Here is a 13295-nt window from a genome sequence, read left to right as displayed (position 1 = left end):
TCTCCCCAAGGCTGGAGAGAGACTGCCCGTCCGCTGGCCCGGCAGCCCATTTATAGGGCCCCAGCCCGGCCCTGATTGGCTGCCTCCCGCAGCCTCTTCCCGATTGGCTCCCAGCCCCAGCCCGCTCCAAGGGCTGGCGCTTAACCCTTGCTGCGCCGGAGCGGGGTGACTGCCCCGCGACACTCTGGATAAAGCTTAGACGGGGTGAACTCACCAATTGTCCGCCCCCTATAACGCTGATCGCGCGAGACACGGGTCTTAATCGCTCACTCTGGGCTCATTAATCAACAAAAGCGATTTTATTAAGTATAAAAAATATAGGATTTAAGTGGTGTCAAGTCACAACAGACCGAACGACGTCAGCCAGCAAAAGTAACGCAAAACCACGCAAGTCTGAGCCTGATGCAGCGAGAAACCGATTGCCGGGACATCTCCCCCTCAGCGATGTGCCGATCAGCTCCTTTCAGACTAGACTCCTTCGTAGTCTGGGCCCGATCCCTTCCCCCGGCGCCGCCCTCGTTCCAGCGCAGGTGGGAACTTGGGGGTTTCTCATGACGGCCGCCCCCCTTTGCTTCGGCACCAGCCGGGAATCCCTCGTCCCCCTGGGTTCCCCCCGTTCTCAATGGCAAAGCCCCAGGTATAAGATGGATTCCACTCCCGGGTGACTCATAAGCTTTGTACGCAAACCCCACAAGGGGCCTTTCGCACGAAGCATGTTCCAGTGACATCATATTCACACTCGTTAGCATATTTCCATAAAGCGTATGGACCCCACCGTCACAGCGGGGTGACTCCCTTTAACGTGTAACGGATTATTCTGTTGGTGCCTAGGCCAGCGTCCCCGTGAGGCGGGGCTGGGTTTCTCCCATCCACGCCCTGATGAGGTGTGAACTGGCCTCTCTGCTGCCTGGGCTTGCTTCAAGCCACGAGGACACATGTTCAGGCTCATAAACAGCGGGAGGGATAGCTCAGCAGTTGGAGCATTGGCCTGCTAAACCCAGGGTTGTGAGTTCAATCCTTGAAAAGGCCATTATAGGGTTCTGGGGCAAAAAATCTGCCTAGGGATTGGTCCTGCTTTGAGCACCGGTTGGACTAAACGACCTCCTGAGGTCCTTTTCCAACTCTGCTATTCTCTGAACTACCGTCACATTTAACAGGCACGATTTCAGCTTTCCAGTGTCAGACAAAACAAAAAATAGCCATTTTAATACTGTTCCCGTAGGGCGGGCGATTCCGCCCGCCATTGCACTCTGTGTAATTTTGACTCGACGCGGATTTCGCTGGACGCGTTGATGGCAGAACGGAACCGCCGCGTACGATGAGCCTGGCCGGGATGTACCTGGAATTATCATCTTTCTATAATGTGACTGTAATAATTATAACATTACCGTAGCCGCAACGTTCAGGGCATCACGAGCCTGCCGAAGACGCCCGCCATGACAAACTTTGCATTGCATCCCACCCAATCATTTTACAGCCACGAACATGGGGGTGCTGGGTGGCCCCCCGAGGTACAGAGGGTCACATTCAGCCACTCCCTCCCCTGTGGCCGGTGTCCTCTAGAGGGGCCAGGCCCCTGCCCCATTCCCCGCCCCCCTGAGCCAGCCAGTCCCCGCCCTGGGGCCGGGTTGGAGCCGGCGCCCCCCAGAGGGGACAGGCCCCTGCCCCATTCCCTGTCCCCCTAAGAGGGGAGAGGCCCCGTCCCGTTGCACCGTCGCTCCGTGTACAACCCCCTCCACACCTTCTCCGCCCTGCCCAGCGACACCCCGTGCACCACGAAGGCCTCCCCGTACAGACACAGCTCGTCCTTCATGCCGTACACCCGGAATCGGGCGTCGTGCCGGTACCGCAGCCCGGCGGCCAGCGCCAGGAAGCCCAAGTAGACGTCGTCCAGCGGGAAGACGGGGATGCGCTCGGAGGCCGCGGCCAGGGCCGGGACGCTGGCCCTGGGCAGGAGGAACCCGCCCCCGGCGGGGAAGTCGGGGTACGTGTCCTGGGGGAACAGGGCGGTGGCCATGCGATATTTGCCCCCTCTCATCACACGTGCATGGCGCTGGACGTTGCCGTGGATGAGGTCGGAGGCGCTGGGCGTCCGTCGCAGGTAGGCCACCAGGGCGGGGGGTTCACAAACACGTCGTCGTCCCCTGTGTGGCAAATGGCCGGCGCTGTTACGATGGGTCTCACGCTTTCTCTGCTCTGGGGGGGGGGGTCAGGGCGCCATTTCTTGCCCCTGGATTGGAACATTAACTGCCCCACTCGTGTCCTAGGGGAGGGGAGGGGAGAGGGAGGGACCTGGGCCCGCCCTGTACTCCAGGTCCCAGCCCAGGGGCCCTGAGGTTAGTGGTGAACCACTTGAACTGGCGGTTCCTTCCCCTGGGCCACTTCCCTCTCCTGCCCTTCAGCTTGTGGGGGGGCTTCCTGGCCTCCCTCTGCACAAGCCAGGTGCCCCTTTACCTGGGGTCTTGGACTTCCTAGCCCACCGCAGCACTTCTCCAAACTGTCCTCTGCTTCCCTCCAACCTCTTCTCTGCTCCGACACCAACCTCTCTGCTCCGACTCCTCCCTCCTGTTCTCTGCTCCGACACCAACCTCTCTGCTCCGACTCCTCCCAACTGTTCTCTGCTCCGACACCAACCTCTCTGCTCCGACTCCTCCCAACTGTTCTCTGCTCCGACACTAATCCTCTCTGCTCCGGCTCCTCCCTCCTGTTCTCTGCTCCGACACCAACCTCTCTGCTCCGACTCCTCCCAACTGTTCTCTGCTCCGACACCACCTCTCTGCTCCGACTCCTCCCAACTGTTCTCTGCTCCGACACCACCTCTCTGCTCCGACTCCTCCCAACTGTTCTCTGCTCCAACACCAACCTCTCTGCTCCGACTCCTTCCAACTGTTCTCTGCTCCGACACCAACCTCTCTGCTCTGACTCCTCCCAACTGTTCTCTGCTCCGACACCAACCTCTCTGCTCCGACTCCTCCCAACTGTTCTCTGCTCCGACACCAATCCTCTCTGCTCTGACTCCTCCCAACTGTTCCCTGCTCCAACACCAACCTCTCTGCTCCGACTCCTCCCACCTGTTCTCTGCTCCAACACCAATCCTCTCTGCTCCGACTCCTCCCTCCTGTTCTCTGCTCCGACACCAACCTCTCTGCTCTGACTCCTCCCTCCTGTTCTCTGCTCCGACACCAACCTCTCTGCTCCGACTCCTCCCTCCTGTTCTCTGCTCCGACACCAACCTCTCTGCTCCGACTCCTCCCTCCTGTTCTCTGCTCCGACACCAACCTCTCTGCTCCGACTCCTCCCAACTGTTCTCTGCTCCAACACCAACCTCTCTGCTCCGACTCCTCCCAACTGTTCTCTGCTCCGACACCAACCTCTCTGCTCCGACTCCTCCCTCCTGTTCTCTGCTCCAACACCAACCTCTCTGCTCCGACTCCTCCCTCCTGTTCTCTGCTCCGACACCAACCTCTCTGCTCCGACTCCTCCCACCTGTTCTCTGCTCCAACACCAACCTCTCTGCTCCGACTCCTCCCTCCTGTTCTCTGCTCCGACACCAACCTCTCTGCTCCGACTCCTCCCAACTGTTCTCTGCTCCAACACCAACCTCTCTGCTCCGACTCCTCCCTCCTGTTCTCTGCTCCGACACCAACCTCTCTGTTCCGACTCCTCCCACCTGTTCTCTGCTCCGACTCCTCCCACCTGTTCTCTGCTCCGACACCAACCTCTCTGCTCCGACTCCTCCCAACTGTTCTCTGTTCCGACACCAACCTCCCTGCTCCGACTCCTCCCAACTGTTCCCTGCTCCAACACCAATCCTCTCTGCTCCAACTCCTCCCAACTGTTCTCTGCTCCGACACCAACCTCTCTGCTCCGACTCCTCGAACCTGTTCTCTGCTCCAACACCAACCTCTCTGCTCCGACTCCTCCCTCCTGTTCTCTGCTCCAACACCAACCTCTCTGCTCTGACTCCTCCCAACTGTCCTCTGCTCCAACACCAACCTCTCTGCTCTGACTCCTCCCAACTGTTCTCTGCTCCAACACCAACCTCTCTGCTCCGACTCCTCCAACCTGTTCCCTGCTCCGACACCAATCCTCTCTGCTCCGACTCCTCCCAACTGTTCTCTGCTCCGACACCGATCCTCTCTGCTCCAACTCCTCCCAACTGTTCTCTGCTCCGACACCAACCTCTCTGCTCCGACTCCTCCAACCTGTTCCCTGCTCCGACACCAATCCTCTCTGCTCCGACTCCTCCCAACTGTTCTCTGCTCCGACACCAACCTCTCTGCTCCGACTCCTCCCACCTGTTCTCTGCTCCGACACCAACCTCTCTGCTCCGACTCCTCCCACCTGTTCTCTGCTCCGACACCAACCTCTCTGCTCCGACTCCTCCCAACTGTTCTCTGCTCCAACACCAATCCTCTCTGCTCCGACTCCTCCCTCCTGTTCTCTGCTCCGACACCAACCTCTCTGCTCCGACTCCTCCCACCTGTTCTCTGCTCCGACACCAACCTCCCTGCTCCGACTCCTCCCAACTGTTCCCTGCTCCGACACCAACCTCTCTGCTCCGACTCCTCCCTCCTGTTCTCTGCTCCGACACCAACCTCTCTGCTCCGACTCCTCCCACCTGTTCTCTGCTCCGACACCAACCTCCCTGCTCCGACACCTCCCAACTGTTCCCTGCTCCAACACCAACCTCTCTGCTCCGACTCCTCCAAACTGTTCCCTGCTCCGACACCAATCCTCTCTGCTCCAACTCCTCCCAACTGTTCTCTGCTCCGACACCAATCCTCTCTGCTCCGACTCTTCCAACCTGTTCCCTGCTCCGACACCAATCCTCTCTGCTCCGACTCCTCCCTCCTGTTCTCTGCTCCAACACCAACCTCTCTGCTCTGACTCCTCCCAACTGTTCTCTGCTCCGACACCAATCCTCTCTGCTCCGACTCCTCCCACCTGTTCTCTGCTCCGACACCAATCCTCTCTGCTCCGACTCCTCCCTCCTGTTCTCTGCTCCGACACCAACCTCTCTGCTCCGATTCCTCCCAATTGTCCTCTGCTCCAACACCAACCTCTCTGCTCTGACTCCTCCCAACTGTTCTCTGCTCCAACACCAACCTCTCTGCTCCGACACCTCCAACCTGTTCTCTGCTCCAACACCAACCTCTCTGCTCCGACTCCTCCCAACTGTTCCCTGCTCCGACACCAACCTCTCTGCTCTGACTCCTCCAACCTGTTCTCTGCTCCGACACCAACCTCTCTGCTCCGACTCCTCCCAACTGTTCTCTGCTCCGACACCAACCTCTCTGCTCCGACTCCTCCCAACTGTTCTCTGCTCCGACACCAACCTCTCTGCTCCGACTCCTCCCAACTGTTCTCTGCTCCGACACCAACCTCTCTGCTCCGACTCCTCCCAACTGTTCTCTGCTCCGACACCTACCTCTCTGCTCCGATTCCTCCAACCTGTTCTCTGCTCTGACACCACCTCTCTGCTCTGACTCCTCCCAACTGTTCTCTACTCCAACACCGATCCTCTCTGCTCCGACTCCTCCCAACTGTTCCCTGCTCCAACACCAACCTCTCTGCTCCGACTCCTCCCAACTGTTCTCTGCTCCGACACCAACCTCTCTGCTCTGACTCCTCCCACCTGTTCTCTGCTCCGACACCAACCTCTCTGCTCTGACTCCTCCCAACTGTTCTCTGCTCCAACACCAACCTCTCTGCTCCGACTCCTCCCAACTGTTCTCTGCTCCGACACCAACCTCTCTGCTCCGACTCCTCCCTCCTGTTCTCTGCTCCGACACCAATCCTCTCTGCTCCGACTCCTCCAAACTGTTCTCTGCTCTGACACCAACCTCTCTGCTCTGACTCCTCCCACCTGTTCTCTGCTCCGACACCGATCCTCTCTGCTCCGACTCCTCCAAACTGTTCTCTGCTCCAACACCAACCTCTCTGCTCCGACTCCTCCCAACTGTTCCCTGCTCGAACACCAATCCTCTCTGCTCCGACTCCTCCAAACTGTTCTCTGCTCGAACACCAATCCTCTCTGCTCCGACTCCTCCAAACTGTTCTCTGCTCCAACAGCAATCCTCTCTGCTCCAACTCCTCCAAACTGTTCTCTGCTCCAACAGCAATCCTCTCTGCTCCAACTCCTCCCAACTGTTCTCTGCTCCGACACCAACCTCTCTGCTCCGACTCCTCCCACCTGTTCTCTGCTCCGACACCAACCTCTCTGCTCTGACTCCTCCCAACTGTTCTCTGCTCTGACACCAACCTCTCTGCTCCGACTCCTCCAAACTGTTCTCTGCTCCGACACCAACCTCTCTGCTCTGACTCCTCCCACATGTTCTCTGCTCCGACACCAACCTCTCTGCTCCGACTCCTCCAACCTGTTCTCTGCTCCGACACCAACCTCTCTGCTCCGACTCCTCCCAACTGTTCTCTGCTCCAACACCGATCCTCTCTGCTCCGACTCCTCCCAACTGTTCTCTGCTCCAACACCAACCTCTCTGCTCCGACTCCTCCAAACTGTTCTCTGCTCCGACACCAACCTCTCTGCTCCGACTCCTCCCACCTGTTCTCTGCTCCGACACCAACCTCTCTGCTCTGACTCCTCCAACCTGTTCTCTGCTCCGACACCAACCTCTCTGCTCTGACTCCTCCCAACTGTTCTCTGCTCCAACACCAATCCTCTCTGCTCCGACTCCTCCCACCTGTTCTCTGCTCCGACACCAATCCTCTCTGCTCCGACTCCTCCCAACTGTTCTCTGCTCCGACACCAACCTCTCTGCTCCGACTCCTCCCAACTGTTCTCTGCTCCGACACCAACCTCTCTGCTCCGACTCCTCCCAACTGTTCCCTGCTCGAACACCAATCCTCTCTGCTCCGACTCCTCCAAACTGTTCTCTGCTCGAACACCAATCCTCTCTGCTCCGACTCCTCCAAACTGTTCTCTGCTCCAACAGCAATCCTCTCTGCTCCAACTCCTCCAAACTGTTCTCTGCTCCAACAGCAATCCTCTCTGCTCCAACTCCTCCCAACTGTTCTCTGCTCCGACACCAACCTCTCTGCTCCGACTCCTCCCACCTGTTCTCTGCTCCGACACCAACCTCTCTGCTCTGACTCCTCCCAACTGTTCTCTGCTCTGACACCAACCTCTCTGCTCCAACTCCTCCAAACTGTTCTCTGCTCCGACACCAACCTCTCTGCTCTGACTCCTCCCACATGTTCTCTGCTCCGACACCAACCTCTCTGCTCCGACTCCTCCAACCTGTTCTCTGCTCCGACACCAACCTCTCTGCTCCGACTCCTCCCAACTGTTCTCTGCTCCAACACCGATCCTCTCTGCTCCGACTCCTCCCAACTGTTCTCTGCTCCAACACCAACCTCTCTGCTCCGACTCCTCCAAACTGTTCTCTGCTCCGACACCAACCTCTCTGCTCCGACTCCTCCCACCTGTTCTCTGCTCCGACACCAACCTCTCTGCTCTGACTCCTCCAACCTGTTCTCTGCTCCGACACCAACCTCTCTGCTCTGACTCCTCCCAACTGTTCTCTGCTCCAACACCAATCCTCTCTGCTCCGACTCCTCCCACCTGTTCTCTGCTCCGACACCAATCCTCTCTGCTCCGACTCCTCCCAACTGTTCTCTGCTCCGACACCAACCTCTCTGCTCCGACTCCTCCCAACTGTTCTCTGCTCCAACACCAACCTCTCTGCTCCGACTCCTCCCAACTGTTCTCTGCTCCGACACCAACCTCTCTGCTCCGACTCCTCCCTCCTGTTCTCTGCTCCAACACCAACCTCTCTGCTCTGACTCCTCCCAACTGTTCTCTGCTCCAACACCAACCTCTCTGCTCTGACTCCTCCCTCCTGTTCTCTGCTCCGACACCAACCTCTCTGCTCCGACTCCTCCCTCCTGTTCTCTGCTCCAACACCAACCTCTCTGCTCCGACTCCTCCAAACTGTTCTCTGCTCCAACACCAATCCTCTCTGCTCCAACTCCTCCAAACTGTTCTCTGCTCCAACACAAATCCTCTCTGCTCCGACTCCTCCCAACTGTTCTCTGCTCCGACCACAACCTCTCTGCTCTGACTCCTCCAAACTGTTCTCTGCTCCGACACCATCTCTCTGCTCCGACTCCTCCAAACTGTTCTCTGCTCCGACACCAATCCTCTCTGCTCCGACTCCTCCCTCCTGTTTCCTGCTCCGACACCAACCTCTCTGCTCCAACTCCTCCCAACTGTTCTCTGCTCCAACACCAACCTCTCTGCTCCGACTCCTCTCAACTGTTCCCTGCTCGAACACCAATCCTCTCTGCTCCGACTCCTCCAAACTGTTCTCTGCTCGAACACCAATCCTCTCTGCTCCGACTCCTCCAAACTGTTCTCTGCTCCAACAGCAATCCTCTCTGCTCCAACTCCTCCCAACTGTTCTCTGCTCCGACACCAACCTCTCTGCTCCGACTCCTCCCACCTGTTCTCTGCTCCGACACCAATCCTCTCTGCTCCGACTCCTCCAAACTGTTCTCTGCTCCAACACCAACCTCTCTGCTCTGACTCCTCCCAACTGTTCTCTGCTCCGACACCAACCTCTCTGCTCCGACTCCTCCAACCTGTTCTCTGCTCCGACACCAACCTCTCTGCTCTGACTCCTCCCAACTGTTCTCTGCTCCAACACCAACCTCTCTGCTCTGACTCCTCCCACATGTTCTCTGCTCCGACACCAACCTCTCTGCTCCGACTCCTCCCACCTGTTCTCTGCTCCGACACCAATCCTCTCTGCTCCGACTCCTCCCTCCTGTTCTCTGCTCCGACACCAACCTCTCTGCTCCGACTCCTCCCAACTGTTCTCTGCTCCGACACCAACCTCTCTGCTCCGACTCCTCCAAACTGTTCTCTGCTCCGACACCAACCTCTCTGCTCCGACTCCTCCAACCTGTTCTCTGCTCCGACACCAACCTCTCTGCTCCGACTCCTCCCTCCTGTTCTCTGCTCCGACACCAACCTCTCTGCTCCGACTCCTCCCAACTGTTCTCTGCTCCGACACCAACCTCTCTGCTCCGACTCCTCCCAACTGTTCCCTGCTCCAACACCAACCTCTCTGCTCCGACTCCTCCAAACTGTTCTTTGCTCCGACACCAACCTCTCTGCTCCGACTCCTCCAACCTGTTCTCTGCTCCGACACCAACCTCTCTGCTCCGACTCCTCCCTCCTGTTCTCTGCTCCAACACCAACCTCTCTGCTCTGACTCCTCCCAACTGTTCTCTGCTCCGACATCAACCTCTCTGCTCCGACTCCTCCAACCTGTTCCCTGCTCCGACACCAACCTCTCTGCTCCAACTCCTCCCAACTGTTCTCTGCTCCAACACCAACCTCTCTGCTCTGACTCCTCCCAACTGTTCTCTGCTCCAACACCAACCTCTCTGCTCCGACTCCTCCAACCTGTTCTCTGCTCCAACACCAACCTCTCTGCTCCGACTCCTCCCACCTGTTCTCTGCTCCGACACCAATCCTCTCTGCTCCGACTCCTCCCTCCTGTTCTCTGCTCTGACACCAACCTCTCTGCTCCGACTCCTCCCAACTGTTCCCTGCTCCGACACCAACCTCTCTGCTCTGACTCCTCCAACCTGTTCTCTGCTCCGACACCAACCTCTCTGCTCCGACTCCTCCCAACTGTTCTCTGCTCCGACACCAACCTCCCTGCTCCGACTCCTCCCAACTGTTCCCTGCTCCAACACCAACCTCTCTGCTCCGACTCCTCCAAACTGTTCTCTGCTCCGACACCAACCTCTCTGCTCCGACTCCTCCAACCTGTTCTCTGCTCCGACACCAACCTCTCTGCTCCGACTCCTCCCTCCTGTTCTCTGCTCCAACACCAACCTCTCTGCTCCGACTCCTCCCAACTGTTCTCTGCTCCGACATCAACCTCTCTGCTCCGACTCCTCCAACCTGTTCCCTGCTCCGACACCAACCTCTCTGCTCCGACTCCTCCCAACTGTTCTCTGCTCCGACACCAATCCTTTCTGCTCCAACTCCTCCCACCTGTTCTCTGCTCCGACACCAATCCTCTCTGCTCCGACTCCTCCCACCTGTTCTCTGCTCCGACACCAACCTCTCTGCTCCGACTCCTCCCAACTGTCCTCTGCTCCAACACCAACCTCTCTGCTCTGACTCCTCCCAACTGTTCTCTGCTCCAACACCAACCTCTCTGCTCCGACACCTCCAACATGTTCCCTGCTCCGACACCAACCTCTCTGCTCTGACTCCTCCCAACTGTTCTCTGCTCCGACACCAACCTCCCTGCTCCGACTCCTCCCAACTGTTCTCTGCTCCGACACCAACCTCTCTGCTCCGACTCCTCCAAACTGTTCTCTGCTCCGACACCAACCTCTCTGCTCCGACTCCTCCAACCTGTTCTCTGCTCCGACACCAACCTCTCTGCTCCGACTCCTCCCTCCTGTTCTCTGCTCCGTCACCAACCTCTCTGCTCTGACTCCTCCCAACTGTTCTCTGATCCGACATCAACCTCTCTGCTCCGACTCCTCCAACCTGTTCCCTGCTCCGACACCAACCTCTCTGCTCCGACTCCTCCCAACTGTTCTCTGCTCCAACACCAACCTCTCTGCTCTGACTCCTCCCAACTGTTCTCTGCTCCAACACCAACCTCTCTGCTCCGACACCTCCAACATGTTCCCTGCTCCGACACCAACCTCTCTGCTCCGACTCCTCCAACCTGTTCTCTGCTCCAACACCAACCTCTCTGCTCCGACTCCTCCCACCTGTTCTCTGCTCCGACACCAATCCTCTCTGCTCCGACTCCTCCCTCCTGTTCTCTGCTCCGACACCAACCTCTCTGCTCCGACTCCTCCCACCTGTTCTCTGCTCCGACACCAACCTCTCTGCTCCGACTCCTCCCAACTGTTCTCTGCTCCAACACCAACCTCTCTGCTCCGACTCCTCCCAACTGTTCCCTGCTCCAACACCAACCTCTGCTCCGACTCCTCCCACCTGTTCTCTGCTCCGACACCAACCTCTCTGCTCCGACTCCTCCCAACTGTTCTCTGCTCCGACACCAACCTCTCTGCTCCGACTCCTCCCAACTGTTCTCTGCTCCAACACCAACCTCTCTGCTCCAACTCCTCCCAACTGTTCTCTGCTCCGACACCAACCTCTCTGCTCCGACTCCTCCCAACTGTTCTCTGCTCCGACACCAACCTCTCTGCTCCGACTCCTCCCAACTGTTCTCTGCTCCGACACTAATCCTCTCTGCTCCGACGCCTCCCACCTGTTCTCTGCTCCAAGACCAATCCTCTCTGCTCCAACTCCCACATTCTCTGATTGAAGCAGTGGTTTCTATCAGGTGACTGACTGCAGGTGCTCTAATTGGTTTCAGATGCTCTAGTTAATCTATGGCAAAGTTTCTTCCCCTTACAGGGAATAAGGCCCCCTTCTAACCCTCTCCTGCTGCCCTCTGGCCACGCTGTATCACACCTGGAAAAGGGAAAAAATGCTGAGGAGGGTGCAGCTGGGGGCTGGATGGCCTCCCCGGAGCCAGCGAAAGGATCCAGGAGTCCTGGCTCCCGGCCCCCCCTGCTCTAACCCACCAGCCCCCACTCCCCTCCCAGCACCGGGGAGAGAACCCAGGAGTCCTGGCTCCCAGCCCCCTCTGCTCTGACCCACCAGCCCCCACTCCCCTCCCAGAGCCGGGGCAGGACCCAGGCGTCCGGGCTCACCTTTGAAGATTAAATCCGCCTGCCCGCAGCGCGCCCCCACCCAGCGCAGGAAGCAGCGCTCCTTGAGCGACAGGTTGTGGTGGCTCTCGGCGAAATCCCACAGCACCACGTCCCCGAACTCCTGGCTCTCCTCCTCCAGCAGGGCCATGTGCCGGGGCTCGGGGGACACCCCCAGGAGGAAGACGGCTCGGACCCGGTAGCCCCCCAGCACCCCGGGCCGGGCCCACGTGCGGCGGGCGGTGGCCCGTCTGGCGCTGGACGCTGGGTGGGATTTCACGGCCAGGAGCAGCAGGGGCGGCCCCGGGGGCCCGGTGCAAACCCCGTCCCCTGGGATCAGCTCCCGGCACCGGTAGCTCTGCAGCTGGGGGAACTCGGCCCGGAAGGCGGCGGGATCCAAGCGGAAGGTGAAGGTCCCGTCGGGCAGCTCCACCGCGCCGGGGCCGGGGCCGGGGCTGGGGCCGGGGCAAGGGGTCCCCTGCGGGGTCTGCCTCAGTCGGATCCTCACGGCGGGAAACAGCCAAATAAACCCACGGATCAGGAGGAGCAGGAGCAGGATCCGAATCAGGATCCTGGCGTCCCAGAGCTTCATCTCCGCTCCCCTCAAGGCTCGGCCAAAAGTGAAACAAAAAAAAAAAACCAAAACAACAGTCGGAAACTAGCTCACAGTGCTGCACAAACACTGGGGGAGGGCTGAATGTGGAACGCAGGCATCCTGGCTGCCAGCCCACCCTGCTCTAAACCACCAGCCCCCACTCCCCTCCCAGATCCGGGAGAGAACCCAGGAGTCCTGGCTCCCAGCCCCCCCCTGCTCTAACCCACCAGCCCCCACTCCCCTCCTACCACTAGGGAGAGAACCCAGGAGTCCTGGCTCCCAGCCCCTCTGCTCTAACCCACCAGCCGAAAGAACCCAGGCGTCCTGCGGTTCCTTCAAACACAGTAACTCCCCTCAATGTGCCAGACATTTCACCCTGTTACACGAGGCTCCGGGGTCGGGGCTCCGGCGTCCCCTGGCAAATGCGCGCAGGAAAAGGTGGAAAAACCCGGTTTTCGGTGAACTGGCAAGCGGCGGAGACCCCGTCTCTGGGCAGGGTCCGGCCCGGCGTTGATGTTCCCCGCGCCCCGGCACTCGGCGTCCTCCGAGGCCAAAGCAGGGGTCCCGTCGCTGCTCCCCTCCCGGCGGCGCGCGGAGGAAATCGGCGGGAACCCGACACGTCCGCCCGGGCAGAGATTGACCCCAGGGCACCTGCTCTTGTCCGAACCCACAATGGATGAGATTTCAGCCATGGGGCCAGGACGTCCGAAATCGTCACCCCCGAGTCCGAGCCGGTATCGAGTCCTTAGCGGCCGATCCGCGGCACCTGCTCTGTTCCCCGCCGGGGCGTCTGGTGTCGGGAAAAAGTCTCAGCTTCAGACTCTTATCTCGCCTTATTACGACTGACTTTTCCAAACCACAAAGCCTGTAGGACTCCTGTGGGACGGGCTCTGGGAGGGAGTTGGGGGGCAGGGTGTGGGCTGGGGCAGGAGGAGGGGGTGTGGGGGTGGGGCTCTGGGAGGGAGTTGGGGTGGGGGGT

The 13295-nt window shown here is 59.2% G+C and overlaps 1 pseudogene; it reads right to left on the bottom strand.

Annotated features, from left to right (window-relative positions):
• Positions 1-1681: 1681 nt before the first annotated feature.
• LOC123361375 lies at positions 1682-12479 on the bottom strand (annotated as a pseudogene).
• Between the last annotated feature and the right edge of the window lie 816 nt (positions 12480-13295).

This window comes from Mauremys mutica, unplaced genomic scaffold (genome assembly GCF_020497125.1).
Source record: "Mauremys mutica isolate MM-2020 ecotype Southern unplaced genomic scaffold, ASM2049712v1 Super-Scaffold_100475, whole genome shotgun sequence".
Taxonomy (NCBI): Eukaryota; Metazoa; Chordata; order Testudines; family Geoemydidae; genus Mauremys; species Mauremys mutica.
The sequence above is the reverse complement of the archived record's forward strand: the minus strand, read 5'-3'. Positions and strand labels throughout refer to the sequence as shown.